At 47.3% G+C, this 20,432-nt stretch overlaps 1 long non-coding RNA gene across 5 annotated transcripts in view; it reads left to right on the forward strand.

Moving 5' to 3' along the window:
- Positions 1-3,591: 3,591 nt before the first annotated feature.
- The window catches only part of LOC133473515 (uncharacterized), a 35,892-nt gene continuing 19,051 nt past the window's right edge, over positions 3,592-20,432 (forward strand). For 2 of the 5 annotated variants that reach the window (XR_009787124.1, XR_009787120.1), the window contains exons 1-3: positions 3,592-4,029; positions 6,603-6,779; positions 6,843-10,832. This is a non-coding gene — a long non-coding RNA (uncharacterized LOC133473515). The remainder of the gene's footprint in view (positions 4,030-6,602; positions 6,780-6,842; positions 10,833-20,432) is intronic. The other 3 variants (XR_009787123.1, XR_009787122.1, XR_009787121.1) reach the window with 3 other exon arrangements.

Consider the following 20,432-nt stretch of genomic DNA (forward strand, 5'->3'; position numbering starts at 1 on the left):
GGCCAATAAGGCCTCTCCAGATGCCACAGGCTTGTGTCACGTCACCCTGATAGTCGTCCTGTTCCCTCGGCGGTCCGGCTCCGGGTCCTGGTGGAAGACCCTCACGGCGCAGCAGATGTGGGTAAGGCACAAATGACACAAGCACTCATATATTGGTGGCGCCCTCATTTGCAGAACACAATTGAGAATTTGGTGAAAAATTTTGAGGTATGTCAACTATTTAATATTCGGCCAACCATGAAACCTCTCCAGGGCAGCTTTCCACTGCCTAAACACCTGTGATAGGACATTCAGTTGGATTTTATGGATGTTGATCGGGTGAGGGGCCAACGCTACCTCGTGGTAATCTTTAATGCATATTCTCGCTGGCCTGAGGCCTATCCCTGTAAAAAGGAGGATTCTGCCTCTGTCATTAAAGCGTTGGTCAACAGTTATATTCCCATTCATGACTTCCCCAAACAAATTCGTTCAGATAATGGCAGACATTTAAAAAATAAACATCTTCAAAAGGTTGAGGCAGTGCTCGGCCTCAAACATTCAATTGGTACAGTGTATCATCCCCAATCACAGGGGAAGTAGGAACGCATGAATCAAAATCTGAAGTCCAAAATTGCTAAAGTTATGGTTGGAACAAAATTGACATGAGTGGATGCACTTCCCCTAGCACTCATGTCAGTCCGCAGTTTGGTGAACTCGCAAACCCAGTTCACACCATTTGAACTAATCAGGGGATAGCAATTCCCAGGTCCATCGGCTGTGGCAGGAGCGGAAGAAGAGATGGAGCCTCTCAGGTAAGCCGTACTTCAAAGCCCTCAACCGCCTTGTCCAAATGTTTTTCAAACAGGTTGAGAGGCCCAAGGAGGGGACTATTCAGATGACATCTTTACGGCACCATGGGTCTACCTGAAAGTCTTAAAGCGCAAATGGATGGAGCCAAGATGGATGGGACCATACAAGGTCATTGAGAGAACATCTCACGCCCTCTGGCTATCCTAGTTTTTCCGCTTTTGTTTTGCCTGGATCACTGGGACGTTACGGAGGGGTGGTTTGGTCAAAAAGAAAGTTGCACTGTGACGAGGGGAAGGAGACAGGTGTTAGAGAGGGCTCGGTGACAGGTGTTAGAGAGGGCTCCGGGCTTAGCAGACACATGTATGCAGCACTATGGTAGTGACGTCACTATTAATTACACCAAGGGAACCACTCAAACGTTTCGATTTAACGTGTGTGAGGTACTCGACTGTTCCTCTTATTCTTACCATTGGCCTCATTTGTATCTGTGTCTGTATGGATGGCACCCCTGTGATGGGTGGGGTGGAGTGATCGCTTACATGGGGAAATGGTCGGTCCCACATCCCTGGAAGTATTTCGGGTTAGTAAGGGGAAGTTTGGGTCCCCAGGGTGGAGGAAGAAATCCTGTATTGTTGACTATTAAAAATTTCTGGCGAGGACCCAACATGGGGTTCCTATGGGATCATATAAGATGTGAAGGACACAATCATGGGTTTTACATCCCTCTTGGGGCTGAGGTCTCTGGGAGGTACCCGGTGAGCTTGGTCAGGGTTATTTTGCATGAACCGGTAAAGAACTAGAAGTCAACTTTGTTAGAGCAGCAGAAGACGGTGCAGGTGTTTGATACTACCACCCTCTCCCTACCCAATAGATTTCTTGCATCTACAGGGATAGATGAGCCTTCCAATAGCTAGTTGCAGGCAGTGGAGGATGTAGCCAATCGCACCGGGTTAGCGGACTGCATTATTTGTTCACCCCATAGACAACTCCTCCAGATAGTACATTCCATTCTGGGGTCGACCACGACCTCCGATTGGTCCATTATTCCAGCCCCCCCGACCTAAATGGGATTGGTTGTTTGAGTTGATGACAAAAGATAATTTGAAACCTAGGTGTCAGCCGTATGATTCGGTGTTTCCATTGACAGCTCAGAATGCGACACCTCCCATCTTTAGGGTATCGGCAGTAGGTGGTCATATTTGCCTTAAACGGAGACTGGGTGCCTCCACAGCAGTTGATGTAGAGATAATTCAGCCTTGTTTGTGTTTGTCTGAATTTGATTTGATGGACAATGTGAGTGTGAGGGACCTAATTAAGCCTAGGGCGGACATTTGGTGGTGGTGTGGATGGCCCTGTTTGCTCGAATGAATGCCTCCCAATTGGTCAGGTGCATGAGCTTTGATTTCTTTAATTTCACCTGTCACTTTGTTCTCTTTAGAACTTGTAGAACCAGACAAATGGCATTTACCCCCCTGGCTGGAGAAAGGGGAGGGGCAGCAGGGTCTGCCGGGACTACCTGTCGGCGGCCACTGGAGCCTCATCCCCAGTATACATAGATGCAATAGGAGTTCCGCGCGGTGTCCCCGGTGAGTATAAACTGGTAGATCAGGTTGCAGCAGGGCTTGATTCCATTTTCTTGTGGGTGACCCCTCATAAAAATGTTGACTGTATTAATTATTTGCATTACATTCAACAGAGACTTACTAACTTTACAGCAGACGCAGTGGCAGTGATTCATGGGCAGCTGTCTGCTTTTTGGGACCCGTGGATGATGTCCTGGTTTGGAAAATGTAATATATTGGTTACTTCGGTCATGGTCTCGGTTACTGTTATGGTCGGTATGTTTGTTTTTTGCGGGTGCTGTTGTATTCCGTGTTTGCGCTGTTCCATGTTTGTAATCGTGTAATCATGACAGCTATAGAAGGAAAATTTGGTCCGCCTCCACCATATCAGAGCCCCTTTACTTCAGCGGAGCCTGTATCTCTCTTAGGAGCAGAAGAAGGGGCAGTGTCCATTCCCGAGGAGAATACCACTGTCTAACATCTGTATCGACTGATGATCATACTATCCAGAAGGTGGACGAGCTGAAATTTTAAATTTTGCACTTGTATTTGCGTTGACCTCAGACTAGCTGAGATCAAAAGGGGGAATTGTAATGATTAACCAAATATTTCATTTAAACAAATACTTCAGCTAACATTGTTGGCAGTAACTAGGCATAGCTTCAAATGATTTAGGCCATTAATATAAACTGCTTTCATAAAGCGCAGGCAGTGTGGTTTTATCTTGTTTGTCACAGAAGGGTCGAAAGAACATGATTTCTCAGATGTTGCAAGAGGTGGCCTCAGATGACAGGTGAGGAACTGAAATAAGTCACGTGCCTGACGTCATCAACAGCATTCAATAAGAACCAGACAGTGCGTGAACAGAGGAGCAACATCTAGAAACATCCTCATAAAAGCTATAAAATGTAGAGGCTCTTTTTTTGCTCTGTCTGCACAGACAGAGCGTGAACAGAGGAGCAACGTCTAGAACAGTGATTCCCAATGATGGGAGGTGGTTTTGTCGTTTGGTTGTGAATGGCTGGGAAGTGATGTGGTCGCGTTGTGGCTTGGTTTGTGCTTGAACAGTGGTGCTTTGTTCCAGTGAAGATAGGGTGTGGGGGTGTGCTGCTTGGAAGTTCCCGGTAGGGTGCATGTGGAGGTCACAGGAAACATCTGTCAGAGATAACCGTTGCTACAAAGCATTGCTGCAAACCAAATGAGGAAGTGAGAAGTGTTGAGACAGCGTCTGGCACCAAAGGCTGATGTCGCAGCAACGGCCATCATTCTGCATAGCAACAATGACGTCAATGGACCCTGGACCAACCAGACGAAGACAACTCCACACTTCCTTTTTGAAAAATTGTATGAGACTGGGTCCAGGAAGAGATAGTTTTGTTCGGTCTACACCATCTCTGCTAAGGCTAAGATAGGCGTAGCTGCTGATCCAGAGCTCTGAAGTATGTATAGACTCCTCTGTCAGGAATAAATTGGTTGGCTTTTAACACGTCGTTATAATCGTAGTTCTTTCAGGAAAACGAATACGCTTGGAACCTCGAGAGTTAATAGGTGATTTTAAAAACACAGGTTACTTTAAATCGTGACCCCCACGTGATCCTGGAAGGACATCAGATAAAAGGACAGGAGTGGACAGGGATTCAATTGGAGTGCAATCTCCCCGGTGCACCGACAGAAAGAGGTGAGCAGAAACCTGTTTGATTTTATCACGAATTCTGCACATTGTAAATTGTGAAATTTGGGAGATTTGTGGTACAATTGTTTCATTGTCAATAATTACTAAGACGTTGTGTTGTTGTTGTTGTGTTAATCAGAAGTCAGGTAACAGAAGACCTGACTGGCCAGGGTAACAGAGGACCTGGTAAAAGTAGGGTAATGAAGTATCTCCTAGTCCCGTCGTAGACTGACTTCAAATTGGACGTGGTTTCATACTATGACGTTTCGGTAGATGTTGGGGATTTTGGGACCCCCAAAAACCGATTTAGTATAAGATGAGTGTGCCACCAAAAGCCTGGGGTGTGAACTGGACAATCGAGTGTAGAGGTAATGAATTTGATATGTATCAGAGTGATTACCAGAAGTCTTTGGAGGATTTGTGGATTGAAATAGAAGGTCAGTTGTTGGCTGGCATTGAAAGAAAGAAGCAGAAAAAGAAACAAGCAGAATTTAGAAGTGTGTGGGCAAAGTGAAAAAGGAAAGGAAGATAGAAAGGCAGAAATGTACCTTGTTTCATGTAGCAGATGAGTTTCAGAAGGAAGAAAGAGAGGTTATTCTGAAGGGAAAAGAGATGAAGGAGAAGTTGGACACTGCAGAGTGGATGGAGAAAAGAGATTTGAATAAGAAAATAGAAGTGAATGAAAAATTGAGGAGAAATGTTCACGAGATTTGTGTGGTGTCCACTGCCATGCCAGCTGTTTGGCGCGAAAAAGCGTGACAAATCAACCCACTAAATCCAATTACGGACCTTCCCAAAAGCGCCCCCCAGTAACTTCCCTTTATCCGGCTCTGCTGGTCGAGGGAGCTGCTCAAATGACAGACCAAGACAGTAAAACTCCCATCAGCACCCCCAGCCTATGCTATTCTTAACCCATCTGACAAACGACAACCCACGTACCCACTGCAGGCGCCCGTATACCAAATAGTGGGCGAAGTGAACCTGGTTGGTACGTCAGGAACACCCGACTTGACCGGACATGGAAAAAATATTGGCTGCTAACTGACAAGGTACAGTAGAGTAGTATACAACAGTTCTAATTGGCAAATTTTGAGACAACAGGAACCTTCCTCGAGAAGAGACCAGCCCAGAGATATTGGAGCGGGCAACACCGGCACTACGTTGCAGGAAGTTCCCGCTTGAGGGAACCGCAACATAGTGACGAGTCTGACTCTGAATTTGACGATGATCGAGAGGGAAATCAGGAAGAGACGGGCGGGGAGCTACCCCCAACTTTTGAAGTTACAATTGGCCCAGGCATGAAAAGTGGCCACTGACAACAAACAAGAAGGAAAAAAGAACAAAAAAATGGAAGCAGAAAAGCAGATGTGGATGGCGCAGGGATCGACGAGGGGATGAGGCGGGATTCGTGGTAGGGGATACACCAACGGAGACAGGGGAAGCGCTCGCCAACCTCCACCGGACCAAGCATGCTTCAACTGCGGTCAGTATGGACACTGGTACCATCAACCCCCACCGATGCAACAGCGACCTCCAGTGGGACCTGGAGGGGCCCTACCTCAAAGAGGAGGCTACGGAGCTCCACGCGGCAGAGGTGGACGCGGCCCTGCACCCTGGCAACAGCAACCGCAGCAGGCTCCAAAGCAACAACAACCATCTAGCCAGTGCTACTGCGACGAGGACTGGTCCGGTTACCAATAGGGATGCCTGGAGCCCGGGGACGGAGGTAAGGCAGAGCCTCTTATCCCCGCAAAGGTGGACAAGACGGACATCCACATGCGAATGGACACAGGTGCCACATATTCATCTGTATGTCTACCACTTCACGCATCCAAACACTCAGGGAAGATGACCACCTTAATGGGCTTTGCAGGGGTGCCCAGGAGTCTGCCGATTTCAACACCATTAAAGACTGAAATTTCTGGACAGACACATGAGCATCAGTTTGTCATGACGAAGGGGGTTGCTCAAGTGAACCTGATGGGCAGAGATCTGCTTATCAAAACCAGCGCTACCATCCTTTGCAGCCAGGACGGACTGACGATACAGTTCCTAGATGGGACTGTGATGAACTGTGAATGGAAATTGTCCGCCAGATGGAACATGGTGCAACATGAACTCCCGGAAGCGACCGCTGACATTTATTGGGCCCGACTTCAACCAGAAACAAAGGCGGGAGGCGGCGTCGAATCGGCCTTCCTGCAGTGAGGCCCTGGATCGACTCTCTTGCCTCCTACAGCCCTCCGATCGATCACTTCCATCTCACTCTGTACTATGACAAAAATGACTATTTGGTTTACAGAGAAGCCTTTGATTCAATACAGGGTGAAAACTGGACACTCAACAGTACAGGTATTAAGCTAGGTGTGGCGGCTTCCTCCACCTTGACGCCAGACCAGAGTGAGTGGTTTATGATGAGTTCGACATCTTTTCCACAAATTTCACTTGCACTTGCACTAGGTCATTAAGCCAGAGAACTGGGACCCATGGTAAGGAAATGCCATTTGGCGAATGATTGGCAACATGGTCAAATACCCAATGTGTTGTACTCTCCTAGTACTAAATGTTTTTGTATTCAGGGTGCCGCAGTGGACGAGAGGGTGTTGGAGCATGTGACACTGGTGCAATTCCATGGCAGAGAGCTCTTGGACAATGAGGACGCCGAACAGCTGTTGAACTCACTGCCGGACTCACTGTGGTCTGAGGGGCCTGCCGATGGGGGACTATGTGCATCCGTGACGCCGGTCACGTTCTAGGTAGACCCGACTGCTTTTGTTAACGTGCCGCAGTACCCCTGCCCAACCCCGATTTGTCCTCAGCTCCTCTTTCAGGTGGTCGGGTATTCTTCACCAACGGCTGCTGCTGGAGACATACCTCGGGACCGCTACAAGCGGGGGGTGCCTTCTTTGAGGCCCTGACCCCAGGAGACACAAATTCTGACTTCCAAACGCTTTGATCCACAAATGACTTTGTGAAACCCTCTGCTCAAGCTGCAGAATTGCTGGCCATGTGCAGGGACTGGAGTTATCTGAGTGTAACTTTTTATTCTGATTTGGCCCATGTTGGAGGATGCTTGTTTGTTGATTTGGCTGCATGGAGACGACAGGGTTTTGTTACGTCCACTGGCGACCCAGTGGCCCACGCAGAGCTGATTCAACGACTGAGCGAGGCTGTTGATAAGCCAGTGGAGGTGGCTGTGGTCAAGTGTCCAGGACATGTGAAAGCGAGCACACTGGTAACCCAGGGGAATGGTGCAGCTGATGAGAAAGAAAGCTAAGAAAGCAGCAGGCTATCAAACGGATGCTGAAGGTAACTATGTTGTCAAACAGGATCAGTTGATTGACTTACTCCCTGCAGTAACGGTTGATGTAGTGCGCGACCTCCAAGAGGCGGTGCCAGAGGAAGACAAACGTAAGTGGCAAAAGAAAGGTGCTGAGTATGACGACAAGAAGAAGCTGTGGTTTGGCCCGGCGAGAGGCCCTAGGAGACTGGTGTTACCGACAGGAAAGTTCATGCGGTTAGTGGTTGAGGAAGCGCACGCCCCGGCACATGAGAGTTATGTGTCGATGCTGAACAAGCTGTGCTTTTGGTGGCACCCTGATCTTCTGCGTAAGGTAAAAGAGTTTTATGTTTCTTGTGATATATGTCAGAATTTCAGTGTTGGAGAGGAGAGGGAAATGCAACACACTGAGATGGGCCAATGCCCGAATGATGTGGTGGTAATGGACTACACCGACATGGTAGCCCCAGTCCAAGGAAAAAGGTACCTATTAATGATTGTCGACACTTTTTCTGCATGGCCCGAAGCCTATCATTGTGCAAAAGAGGACGCGCCGTCCATCATCAAAGCGCTGGTTAACCATTATATCCCAACACATGGGTTTCGTCGAGTAATCAGATTGGACAATGGTACCCATTTTACGGCTAATTCGTTGGCTACGGACGAATCCATGCTGGGGCTCAAACACAAATTTGGCTCAGTCTAATATCCTCAGTCCCAGGCCCATGTGGAAAGGATGAATTGGACGGTCAAACAACGGCTGGCGAAAACGTGTGCACACACAGGGCTTAATTGGCTGCATGCCCTGCCCCTTGTTGTGTTCTCCATCAGGCAAGCAATTAACCGCAGGAGAAGGTTCACTCCTTACCGGCCGCCTGATGCCTGGTCCAGCCTCGGCTTCGCTCCAGCCGGACATGGAACCGCCAAAGGGCTATAAGCCCTACTGGGAGCAACTGTCATCTCTTGTGTCCTCGCTTTGTGTTTCAGATCCCTCTGTTGCAGACGTCCAAGTCAGTCACCCTTCCCTTCCAACTTACGTGTATTTGAAAGGGCTCCAAGGGAAGTGGTCTGAACCACAGTGGACTGGTCCGTTTGAGGTTACAGTTCGGACATCTCACGCCCTGCGTCTCTTTGGAAAGGGGGGCAAGTGGTACCACATGTCACAGACATGCCCTGCGCAGGCCTCTATTGTAGAGAGGGAAAAAAAAGAGTGGGCCTCTCGTGCCTGAGTGACTTTCTGCTGTATTGTGTATGCTGGACGTTTCTTTTTGCGTGCTGTTATTCGCCGAGGTCGTTTTTACCTAGTCTACCTAGTTTCATTTATTTTCATTCATTTTTCATTTCTTTCATCTTTGTGTATGTGTGTATGGATATTGCGTTTTGGTGTTAAATTGATCATTTAACATTGGGTGAAAATATGTACATCCTGTATGTCTGGCCGAAGAAGGTCATAATCATGACTCTGGTGATCTCTTTGATTATAGTTACAGGAATCTATTTCGGAATGCCCTCAAACCAAGAAGAACGAGTGGGAAAGCGCCGTGAAGCCAACAGGGGCCCTAGAGTTGAACTACACGCTGGGGGAAATTCCGGTACACCAATTTGATTTGTGTAAGGTGATAGATTGTGTAAACTGGGGCGATCCGGCGGGGTACAACATTTACTTGTGCGCTTTGAGTAGAGGACATGGAGCAGCTAACCGGTACCCGGTAAACCATAAGTTCAGCGCGGACCACCAGGTAGATTCATGTTTCAGCTGGGAGCAGGTGATTATCCACTCGAAACCGGGATACTGGGAGCCGATGAAGGGTAGGAATTGGCAGTGGAAGGACAGGATCAAACTTGAAAAAGGTAGTATGTACCCGGTAACCCCTGGGGACCGACACCCCGTACTGCTTGTATGACCTTCTATGATATAAATAGCCCCCCATTGAAAGAGTGGGGCGAACCAGTGCCAACCTTTACGGTCTTAACCTTGGGTACTGATGCCTCAGGGGCCGACCCCCTAGGACAGATTATTATTAATTGGCTACAACCGACAAAAAAAATCTAATCCAATAATGAGAAAATTTGCTAATTTAACAGTATAAAAAAACGTGGATCCGGTGGTTTTTCGAACCTCTAACATGACGGCATATGACCTAAATAATGACTTGGTCCAGGGAATGGTATACCGATGTATGCCAGAGGTGGCTAAGGGGCGATCGTCAGGGATTAATACAGGAAATTTTTGTTTTAAAGAAATTATTGTGGAAGGTAGGGACGCAGTCAAAATCAATCAAAAAGACTGCCTTGTCTGTGCTACTATGAATAACCTCAATTGGATTGTTAACTCTGTGATCCAGGAAATTTTTACTGCTGCTACTAAGTTCGCGTCGTGATGACTAAAGACAATCTGGAGGGTGAGTGCCAGCACTGGCACCACGTGTATCCTCTAACAAAGGTAAAAGGCGCTCCCCTCTATGATGTTGAAATGGTCCCGTCCCTACCTTGCATCTCCCAAAATAAGAGTAAGGTAACTTTTGGCCACAACAACAAACTATCTCGACCAATTGGCCACCTGGATCCACAGTTTTGTAATGTCACACTTTCAATTGACTATTATAAAGCGGCCCGATTGAGAAAGACGAGGTCCAATTTGTGGTGGATGTGTTGTGAGTTGTCAGTTGTGGGACTTCCTGCCCAGTGGATGGACAGGCACATATGCATTGATTTCTATGATAACCCCCACGGTGATCAAGCCTCTCTCTGAGCAAGAAAACAACCACATTGCGGCTTTCACCTGGGGGCATGACTGGTGGGGTTGCTTAACCCGCTCCCGCCGTTTGGTCAATGGCTTCAATGTGGGTGGAAACGCCTGGGAAGCAGGAGAAGACCCCACCTTCCTTGATCCCATCGGAGTTCCCAGAGGTGTCCCGGATGATTTCCGCAGGTCTTGAGAGTATTTTCATATGGGTAACCCCGAATAAAAATGTTGATTTTATTAATTACCATCAATACCAAATTCAAAGACTGGTGAATTTCCCCTCCCAATTGGCACAGGGCGTCCATGAGCAACTATCAGCTACCTCTCTCATGGCATTCCAGAATAGGCTGGTCCTCGATAGTATGTTAGCGGAAGAAGGGGGTGCCTGCTCTCGAATCAAGGGTCACTGTTGAATGATTATCCCCAACAATACGGCACCAAACGGAAAGATCACCAGAGCCATGTAAGGTTTGCAAGCCATGTCTGTTAAATTTAAATTAATGTCCGGAGTGGATGACGACCCATTCCATAGCCTGCTGAACAGGATGTTTGGTAAATGGAAAGGTCTCATGCTGACTTTGGCAACTACCATCCTGGTTGTCATTACTGTGCTTGCTTTGTGTGCTTTGTGTGTCCTTTATCATTCCTTGTCTCAGGAGTCTTATCCTCCGGATTGTCCACAAGGCCTTTGAGGGGAAGGACCCCCACGGCCATGGTCAGTTGCTGCCCCCGAAAGAGGACGTGGAGACCAAAAGCGCGCTCGCTCCGTTCGACATGGCCTTGGTATCCTCTCCTTAAGTTTTTTTGATATTTGCTATATTTAGTTTGGGCTATATTAAGTATTAGAGCGAACTTGGCTGCATATTTAGAGGGTGATCCAAAGGGGTAATGATGGGATGTGGTTTTGCCATTTGGTTGTGAATGGCTGGGAAGTGAGGTGGTCGTGCTAGTGGCTTGGTTTGTTCTTGAACAGTGGTGCTTTGTTGCAGTGAAGATAGGGTGTGGTGGTGTGCTGCTTGGAATTTCCCGGTAGGGTGCACGTGGAGGTCACAGGAAACATCTCTCAGAGATAACCGTTGCTACAAAGCGTTGCTGCAAAACAAATGAGGAAGTGAGAAGTGTTGAGACACCGTCAGGACAACGGCTGATGTCGCGGCAACGGCCATCAGTCTGCATAGCAACGATGACGTCAATGGACCCTGGACCAACCAGACGAAGACAACTCCACACTTCCTTTTTGAAATATTGTATAAGACTGGGTCCAGGAACAGATAGTTTTGTTCAGTCTATACCATCTCTGGTAAGGCTAAGATAGGCGTAGCTGCTGACCCAGAGCTCTGAAGTATGTATAGACTCCTCTGCCAGGAATAAATTGGTTGGCTTTTAACACGTCGTTATAATCGTAACGAAAACAAACACGCTTGGAACCTCGAGAGTTAATAGGTGATTTTAAAAACACAGGTTCCTTTACCAACCAGTGTACCAACATTAGTGCGCCGTGAGCGCTCTTCATGTGTGCTGTGGGAAATATCAAATTTTACTTAATTGCTCAAAAAAATATTAATTTCTAAGAAATAATTATCTTAATTAATCTATTTATGTCAGTGAGGTAAGGTGACAGACAGAACAAATAAATGTTCTTCTATTAGATGGCAGGAAGTACATACAGTAATTAATGTATCCACTTTTTGTGACATTTTTGTTTGTTGGTGTGCCGTGAGATTTTTCAATTGTAAAATATGTGCCTTAACTCCATAAAGGTTGCAAATCACTGACCTAGAAACATCCTCATAACAAGCTATAAAATGTAGAGGGCTGAAGGGGGAGGTGGTCTTTTCTTGCTCCATCTGCCCAGTGGATGCAAGGTTCGGCGGGGGGGAAAAAACGGCCCGGAATTCTGTGACTGTGTATTCCTGTATTACTGAACTCTGAAATACGGATCAAATTGCAACCTGTGTGAGTTTCATTCTTTGATTATGTTTTAATGGAAAAACAACAAGCATGCAGTGGTGAGTGTGTTTATCAATCAAAGGTGAGGAAGTGATGCCAACTCACAACACCCTTCAGAAAGGTAACAGAAGTGGCACTTGACGCACCTAACGTCAAACACTGTTACTTAGCTAACCTTTTTTTTTTTTGTCCTGTTCGGCTGTTAGGTCAAGCAGAATGGAGGATCTGTATCCCTTTTATTGCGGAACAGTTTTAATGCGTCACAGTGGAGTTTTTAAGCTGCCACTGTTGTTTCTTAGTATTATAATGGATATTTATTGAGAATCAGAGCCCCAGCGCCAAGCAGTCATCCAGCCTGGGGGGCCCGGTCTCAGGAGCACTGCCATGAAGCGAGTGAGAACCCACTATGACTGCCAGGTCCCCGACTGGCAGTTATTGTCCCTACCCCGTGTATCAGTGCCCCCCTTGAGTGGTGTGGTACATTAAAATCTGGAGAGGCCAGTGAGCCGGGAGAAGGGCTGCCAGGCACTGCTGCCTAACAGCCAATCCCCCACCCCCCCCACCCCCGCCTAACCCCCCCCCCCCCCACACCCAAGACCCACCGCCCCCGGAGGTGCGTGTATGTGATGCATTAAAAGCAATGGGGATGAGTGTGTGTGATGCATTAAAATCCTAGGGGGAAGGCAGGGTGGAGGGGCAGGGCGTCCAGACCGGGAAACAGCACTGACGTACTGAAAGCCGGTCCAACACCTGCACCCTCCCGACCCCATACCACTTCCCCAGGGACCCACTGGATATGTATGTGTGCCCAGATGTGTCTTTATTTTGCCAAGTACATCCAAAAACACACAAGGAATTTGTCTCTGGTAGTTGGAGCCACTTTAGTACGACAACAGACAGTCAATTGACAGAGAATATTTGAGACATAAATACATTGAGAAAAACAGTCACTGAGCAATAAAAGGTTGCTAGTAATCTGGTAATGCCGGTACAATTTTATTTTTTTGACAATTGTGCAAAAAGATGCAGAGTCCTCCAGCAATTAGAGCAGTTTCAATGACAAATATAGCAATAACAATATAGCAATGAAAATTGTGCAAAGGGCGCCGAGACTTCAAGGAATGTATGCTGTTTAAAGTGACTAGTTGTGCGATAGTCTGGGACAATGTCGATTGTGCAAATGTTGCAGATACTCCTTAGTCAGTGTGCAAGTGGTGCAGATGCTACTCTGGCATGAGTGGCCAGTTTTGGTCAACAACAGATATGCAAAAAGTGCAGCGTTGCGCGACTACTACAGTGAGCGCACGGGTAATAATCGGCCCGACAGAAATGTGACAACAAACTCAAGACAAAAAATTGGCAGCATGTTGCAATGGAATTGTAAGTTAGCTGTTTAAGAAGTTGATGGCAAGAGGGAAGAAGCTGTTAGAATGTCTGCTCGTTTTAGTTTGCATTCTTCGGTTGCGCCTTCCTGAGGGAAGGAGTTGGAAAAGCTGGTGACGAGGATGTGGAGGGTCCAAGAGGATTTTGCACGCTCTTGTCTTATTTCTGGCAGCGTGAAAGTCCTCAAGGGTGGGTAGGGGGGTACCGACAATCTTTTAAGCAGTTTTTATTGTGCATTGAAGTTGGAGTTTGTCCTTTTTTGTAGCAGCACCAAACCAGACTGTGATGGAAGAACAACAACAGTTCCTGTGGTAAGCTGTGCTTCCTCAGAAGCCGCAGGGAGTACATTCTCTGCTGGGCCTTTTTGAGGATGGAGTTGATGTTGACCGCCCACTTCAGGTCCTGAGATACTGTAATTCCCAGGAACTTGAAGGTCTCGATGGTTGACACAAGGCAGCTTGACAGCGTGAGGGGCAGCTGTGGCGAAGGATGCCTCCTGAAGCTCACAATCATCTCTACAGTCTTGAGCGTGTTCAGCTCCAGGTTGTGTCAGCCGCACCACAGCTTCAGCCTCTCCACTTCCTGTCGATATGCAGACTCGTCACCGTCTTTGACCGCCAGGTGCGTTCAGGTGCAGTTGTTTGTGAAGAGAGAAAAGAGCAGCAGAGAGAGGACACAACCTTGCGGTGCCCCGGTGCTGATGCTGCGTGTGTATGAGGTGGCCTCACCTGCTCTGTCCTGCCTGTCAGAAAGCTGTACGTCCACTGGCAGATGGCAGGCGAGACGCTGAGCTGCAGAAGCTTGGAGGAAAGGGTTTCAGGGATGATGGTGTTGAACGCAGAGCTGAAGTTCACGAACAGGATGCCCGCGTAGGTCTCCACATTGTCGAGGTGTTCTAGGATGAAGTGCATTCCCATGTTGACTGCTTCATCCGCAGACCTGTTTGATCGGTAGGAAAACTGCAGGGGGTCCAGCAGGCGACCTGTGATGCTCTTGAGGTGTTCCAGCACAAGGCGTTCAAAGGACTTCATGACCACAGATGTCAAGGCGACAGGCCTGTAGTCATTTAGACCCGAGATTGCAGGTTTCTTGGGGACTGGGATGATAGTGGAGCATTTGAAATAGGATGGTACTTCGCACAGTTCCAGAGATCTATTGAAGATCTGTGTGAAGACTGGAGCGAGCTGCTCCGCGCAAACTTTGAGGCAGGATGGGGACACAAGTTCTGGGTCTGATGCTTTGTTTCTTTTGTTTTTTGAAGATGGGTCTCACATCCTGTTCGTGGATGGTCAACGCAGAATTCAGAGGGGTGATTGTGGTCGGTGGTGTGGCTATGTGGGTGTGTCCTTTTCAAATCTGCAGTCGAAGCTGTTTAATTCGTCGGCTAGTCTGCTATTGTTCTCAGCTTGGGGGGGATCTTCGCTTGTAATTGGTTAGCGATTGTAATGCATGCCAGACTGATTTAGAGTCGATAGCGCTAAACTGTTTTTCCAAATTTGCTGCAGAGTTTCTCTTTGCAATGTTAATTTATTTTGTCAGCTGGTTTCTTGTGTGATTATACAGGGCCCTGTCCCCGCAATGATATGCGTCGTCCTTAGCTTGACGAAGTTGTTTAAGTTTGGCAGTGAACCATGACTTGTTGTTATTGAATGTGCAAAATGACTTTGTTGGTACACACTCATCTTCACAGAAACTTATATAGGATGTGACAGTGTCCGTATATTCACGCTGCCAGCTGAATTTTCAAAGACACTCCAGTCTGTGCAGTCTAAACAGCTTTGAAGTTCTATCTTTGCTTCATTGGTCCACTTTTTCACTGTTTTCACTGTAGGCTTCGCACATTTAAGTTTTTGTCTATATGTTGGTATTATGTGAATTAAGCAGTTATAAGACGAGCCCAGGGCTGCACGAGGTATGGCACCGTAAGCCCTATTTCGCGTAGTATAGCAGTGGTCTAAAATGTTATTTTCCCTGGTAGGACAGTCGATGTGCTGCTTGTATTTAGGGAGTTCGTGGTTAAGTGTAGCTTTGTTAAATTCCCCGAGAATAATGAGGGGTGAGACCGGGTGTTTTTTTCCAATTTCGTTAACTTGTTCAGCGAGCATTGGCAGTGCGGCATTCGTGTTAGCTTGAGGCGGAATGTAAACACCGGCGAGTATGAAAGATGCAAACTCACGAGGCGAGTAGAATGGCTTACAGTTCAAAAACAGGGACTCTTACTGCGGGCTGCAGTGTGTGCTGAGCTCCGTGACATACGTACACCATTTTTCGTTGATATAGAAGCATATCCCGCCGCCTTTTGTTTTACCCGATAACTCCATGACCCGGTCTGCCTGGTGGAGATGGAAGCTGGGAAGTATGATGGCCCCATCGGGGACAGCCTCACAAAGCCAAGTCTCAGTAAAGCACAGGGTGGCTTTACAAATCTTTACTGGTCTTTATCAGAAGATGAAGCTCGTCCATTTTGTTGGGTAGGGAGCGTAGATTTGCGAGGTGGATCGACAGAAATGCCATCTGTATCCTCTAAAGTCAAGATGCCGCCTACCAGTGTGGTCGCCTCGGTTACGCGCTCTCTAGTATTGTTTTTGTTTTTGTGTTTTTTGTTGGTCTTTGGAGACATCACTTACACAAGGGGAGACTTGCTAACCATCAAGGAGGCTATTCTGGACTTTCCTTCACCAACTTTTGCAAATCCGTTACTCACCGGCGCAGCGCCCGCGGTCTTTGGCGCATGGAGACGGAGGCGACGCCACAGAGGGAAGCGCGCCGCATCCAGGTGAATTGTAAGCCATTCTACGCGCCGTGTGAATTTGCATCATTCATTCTGGCTGGCGTACAGCCCTATGGGGGGGGGGGGGGGGGGGTGGGTGCAAACTGTAGGCTGGTCCCAAGCCTGGATAAATGCAGAGGGTTGCGTCAGGAAGGGCATCCGGCTTAAAACTTTGCCAAACAAATATGAGCGTTCATCCAAAGAATTCCATACCGGATCGGTCGTGGCCCGGGTTAACAACGTCCGCCACCGCCGCCGTCAACCTGCAGGGCGCCGTTGGAAATTCAGCAACTCTGGGTCGAAGTCAAAGAAGAAGAAGAGGTGGAAAGCGAGTTTTTCGCCAGAAAGAGAAGAGGAAAGCACAGACCCTAGCACTGAATGTGGGGACTTTGAATGTTGGGACTATGACAGGAAAATCTCGGGAGTTGGTTGACATGATGATTAGGAGAAAGGTTTATATATTGTGTGTCCAGGACACCAGGTGGAAAGGCAGTAAGGCTAGAAGTTTAGGGGCAGGGTTTAAATTATTTTACCATGGTGTAGATGGGAAGAGAAATGGAGTCGGGGTTATTTTAAAAGAAGAGTTGGCTAAGAATGTCTTGGAGGTGAAAAGAGTATCAGATCGAGTGATGACGCTGAAACTTCAAATTGAGGGTGTTATGTGTAATGTGATTAGTGGCTATGCCCCACAGGTAGGATGTGACCAAGAGGTGAAAGAAAAATTCTGGAAGGAGCTAGACAAAGTAGTTCTGAGCATCCCAGACAGAGAGAAAGTCGTAATTGGTACAGATTTGTAATGGACATGTTGGTGAAGGTAATAGGGGTGATAAAGAAGTGATGAGTAAGTACGGCATCCAGGAAAGAAACTTGTAGGGACAGATGGTGGTAGACATTGCAACAAGAATGCAAATGGCTGTAGTGAACACTTTTTTCCAGAAGAGGCACGAACATAGGGTGACCTACAAGAGCGGAGGTAGAAGCACGGAGGTGGATTACATCTTGTGCAGACGATATAATCTGAAGGAGGTTACCAACTGTAAGGTAGTGGTAGGGAAGAGTGTGGCTAGACAGCATAGGATGGTGGTGTGTAAGATGACTCTGGTGGTGGGGAGGCATATAATGACAATTAATGGCAGGTCGGACACTAAAAAAGGTGAAAAGGATCTATACAGGCTGGCCAGACAGAGGGATAGAGATGGGAAGGATATGCAGCAGGTTAGGGTGATGAAGGATAGAGATGGAAATATGTTGACTGGTGCCAGCAGTGTGCTAGCTAGATGGAAAGAATACTTCGAGGAGTTGATGAATGAGGAAAATGAGAGAGAAGGGAGAGTAGAAGAGGCAAGTGTGGTTGACCAGGAAGTGGCAATGATTAGTCAGAGGGAAGTTAGAAAGGCATTAAAGAGGATGAAAAATGGAAAGGCAGTTGGTCCTGATGACATTCCTGTGGAGGTATGGAAGCATCTAGGAGAGGTGGCTGTGGAGTTTTTTACCAGCTTGTTCAATAGAATTCTAGTGTGTGACAAGATGCCTGAGGAATGGAAGAAAAGTGTACTGGTGCCCATTTTTAAGAACAAAGGTGATGTGCAGAGCTGTGGGAACTATAGAGGAATAAAGCTCATGAGCCACACAATGAAGTTATGGGAAAGAGTAGTGGAGGCTAGACTCAGGACAGAAGTGAGTATTTGCGAGCAACAGTATGGTTTCATGCCTAGAAAGAGTACCACAGATGCATTATTTGCCTTGAGGATGTTGATGGAAAAGTACAGAGAAGGTCAGAAGGAGCTACATTGTGTCTTTGTAGATCTAGAGAAAGCCTATGACAGAGTACCCAGAGAGGAACTGTGGTACTGCATGCGGACGTCTGGAGTGGCAGAGAAGTATGTTAGAATAATACAGGACATGTACGAGGGCAGTAGAACAGCGGTGAGGTGTGCTGTAGGTGTGACAGACGAATTTACGGTGGAGGTGGGACTGCATCAGGGATCAACCCTGAGCCCCTTCCTTTTTGCAGTGGTGGATAGGCAGACAGATGAGGTTAAACTGGAATCACCGTGGACCATGATGTTTGCAGATGACATTGTGATCTGCAGTGAAAGCAGGGAGAAACTAGAGGAACAGTTAGAAAGATGGAGGCATGCACTGGAAAGCAGAGGAATGAAGATTAGCCGAAGTTAGACAGAATATATGTGCATGAATGAGAGGGGTGGTGGGGGAAGAGTGAGGCTCCAGGGAGAAGCGATAGCAAGGGTGGAGGACTTTAAATACTTGGGGTCAACCGTCCAGAGCAATGGTGAGTGTGGTCAGGAAGTGAAGAAACGGGTCCTAGCAGGTTGGAACGGGTGGAGGAAGGTGTCAGGTGTGTTATGTGACAGAAGAATCTCTGCTAGGATGAAGGGCAAAGTTTATAAAACAGTGGTGACGCCAGCCATGATGTACGGATTAGAGACAGTGGCACTGAAAAGACAACAGAGCAGAGTTGGAGGTGGCGGAAATGAAGATGTTGAGGTTCGCTCTCGGAGTGACCAGGTTGGATAAAATTAGAAATGAGCTCATCAGAGGGAAAGCCAATGTTCGATGTTTTGGAGACAAAGTTAGAGAGAGCAGACTTCGATGGTTTGGACACGTCCAGAGGATGACGCGCTGTGGCAAGCCGAAAGGAAAAGAAAAATTCTGGCTGGCGTGTACATTCCGCCTCAAGCTAAAACGACTGCCGCACTGCTAATGCTCACTGAACAAGTAAACAAAATTGGGAAAAAAACACTCACCCCTCATTATTCTCGTGGACTTTAACAAAGCTAAACTCAACCACAAACTCCCTAAATACAAGCAGCACATCGACTGTCCTACCAGGGAAAATAACATTTTAGACCACTGCTATACTACGCTAAAAAACGCATACCGTGCCAAACCTTGTGCAGCACTGGGCTCGTCTGATCACTGCTTAATTCACTTAATACCAACATACAGGCAAGAACTTAAATGTGCGAAGCCTACAGTGAAAACAGTACCAATGAAGCAAAGATGGAACTTCAAAGCTGGTTAGACTGCACAGACTGGAGTGTCTTTGAAAATTCAGCTGGCAGCCTGGATGAATATACGTACACTGTCACATCCTATATCAGTTTCTGTGAAGAGGTGTGTGGAGCAAACAAAGACATTTTGCACATTCAACAAGAACAAGCCGTGGTTCACTGCCAAACCTAAGCAGCTTTGCCAAGCTAAGGAGGACGCATATCAAAGTGGGGACAGGGCCCTGTATAATCGAGCTAGAAACCAGCTGACTGAAGAAATTAACATTGCAAAGAGGAACTATGCAGCAAAGTTGGAAAAACAGTTTCCCGCTAACGACTCTAAATCAGTCTGGCATGCATTCCAATCGCTGACAAATTACAAGCGACGATCCCCCTCAAGCTGAGAACAATAGTACACTAGCCAACGACTTGAACACCTTCTACTGCAGATTTGAAAAGGACACTTTCACACCCCACACCCAGCGTTCAACATGATCATCCCTAAACTCCTTTCCTTCAAGCTTCTCCAGCTCACCGTCTCATCTGCCATCTGCCAGTGGATTTACAGCTTCCTGACGGGCAGGACACAGCAGGTGAGGATGGGGAAGGCCACCTCATCCACACGCAGCATCAGCACTGGGGCGCCCCAAGGTTGTGTCCTCTCTCCGATGCTCTTCTCTCTCTACACGAACGACTGCACCTCAACGCACCTGGCTGTCAAACTCCTGAAGTTTGCAGATGACACCACTGTCATCAGCCTCATTAAGGACGGTGACGAGTCTGCATATCGACAGGAAGTGGAGCGGCTGGAGCTGTGGTCAAGTCCGAAGTCGTCCATATTCATCCATCCATCCATCCTCTTGCGATCAACTTCTTAAACAACTGACCTCCAATTCCATTACAACATGCTGGCAATTTTTTGACTTGAGTTCGTTGTCACATTTCTGTGGGGCCAATTATACATTACTCGTGCACTCACTGTAGTTGTCTCGCCATGCTGCACTATTTGCATATACTGGCCACTCATGCCAGAGTAGCATCTGCTCCATTTGCACACTGATTGAGGAGTATCTGTAACATTTGCACAACCAACATTGTCCCAGATTATCGCACTACTCGTCACTTTAAACCGCATACACTCCTTGAAGTCTCAGCGCCCTTTGCACAATGGTCATTGCACCGGACTATTGCAATATTAGTCATTCGAACTGCTCTAAGTGCTAGAGGACTCTGCATCTTTTTGCACAATTGTCAAAAAAATAAAAT

The sequence above is a fragment of the Phyllopteryx taeniolatus genome, unplaced genomic scaffold (assembly GCF_024500385.1).
Source record: "Phyllopteryx taeniolatus isolate TA_2022b unplaced genomic scaffold, UOR_Ptae_1.2 contig_27, whole genome shotgun sequence".
Lineage (NCBI taxonomy): Eukaryota > Metazoa > Chordata > Actinopteri > Syngnathiformes > Syngnathidae > Phyllopteryx > Phyllopteryx taeniolatus.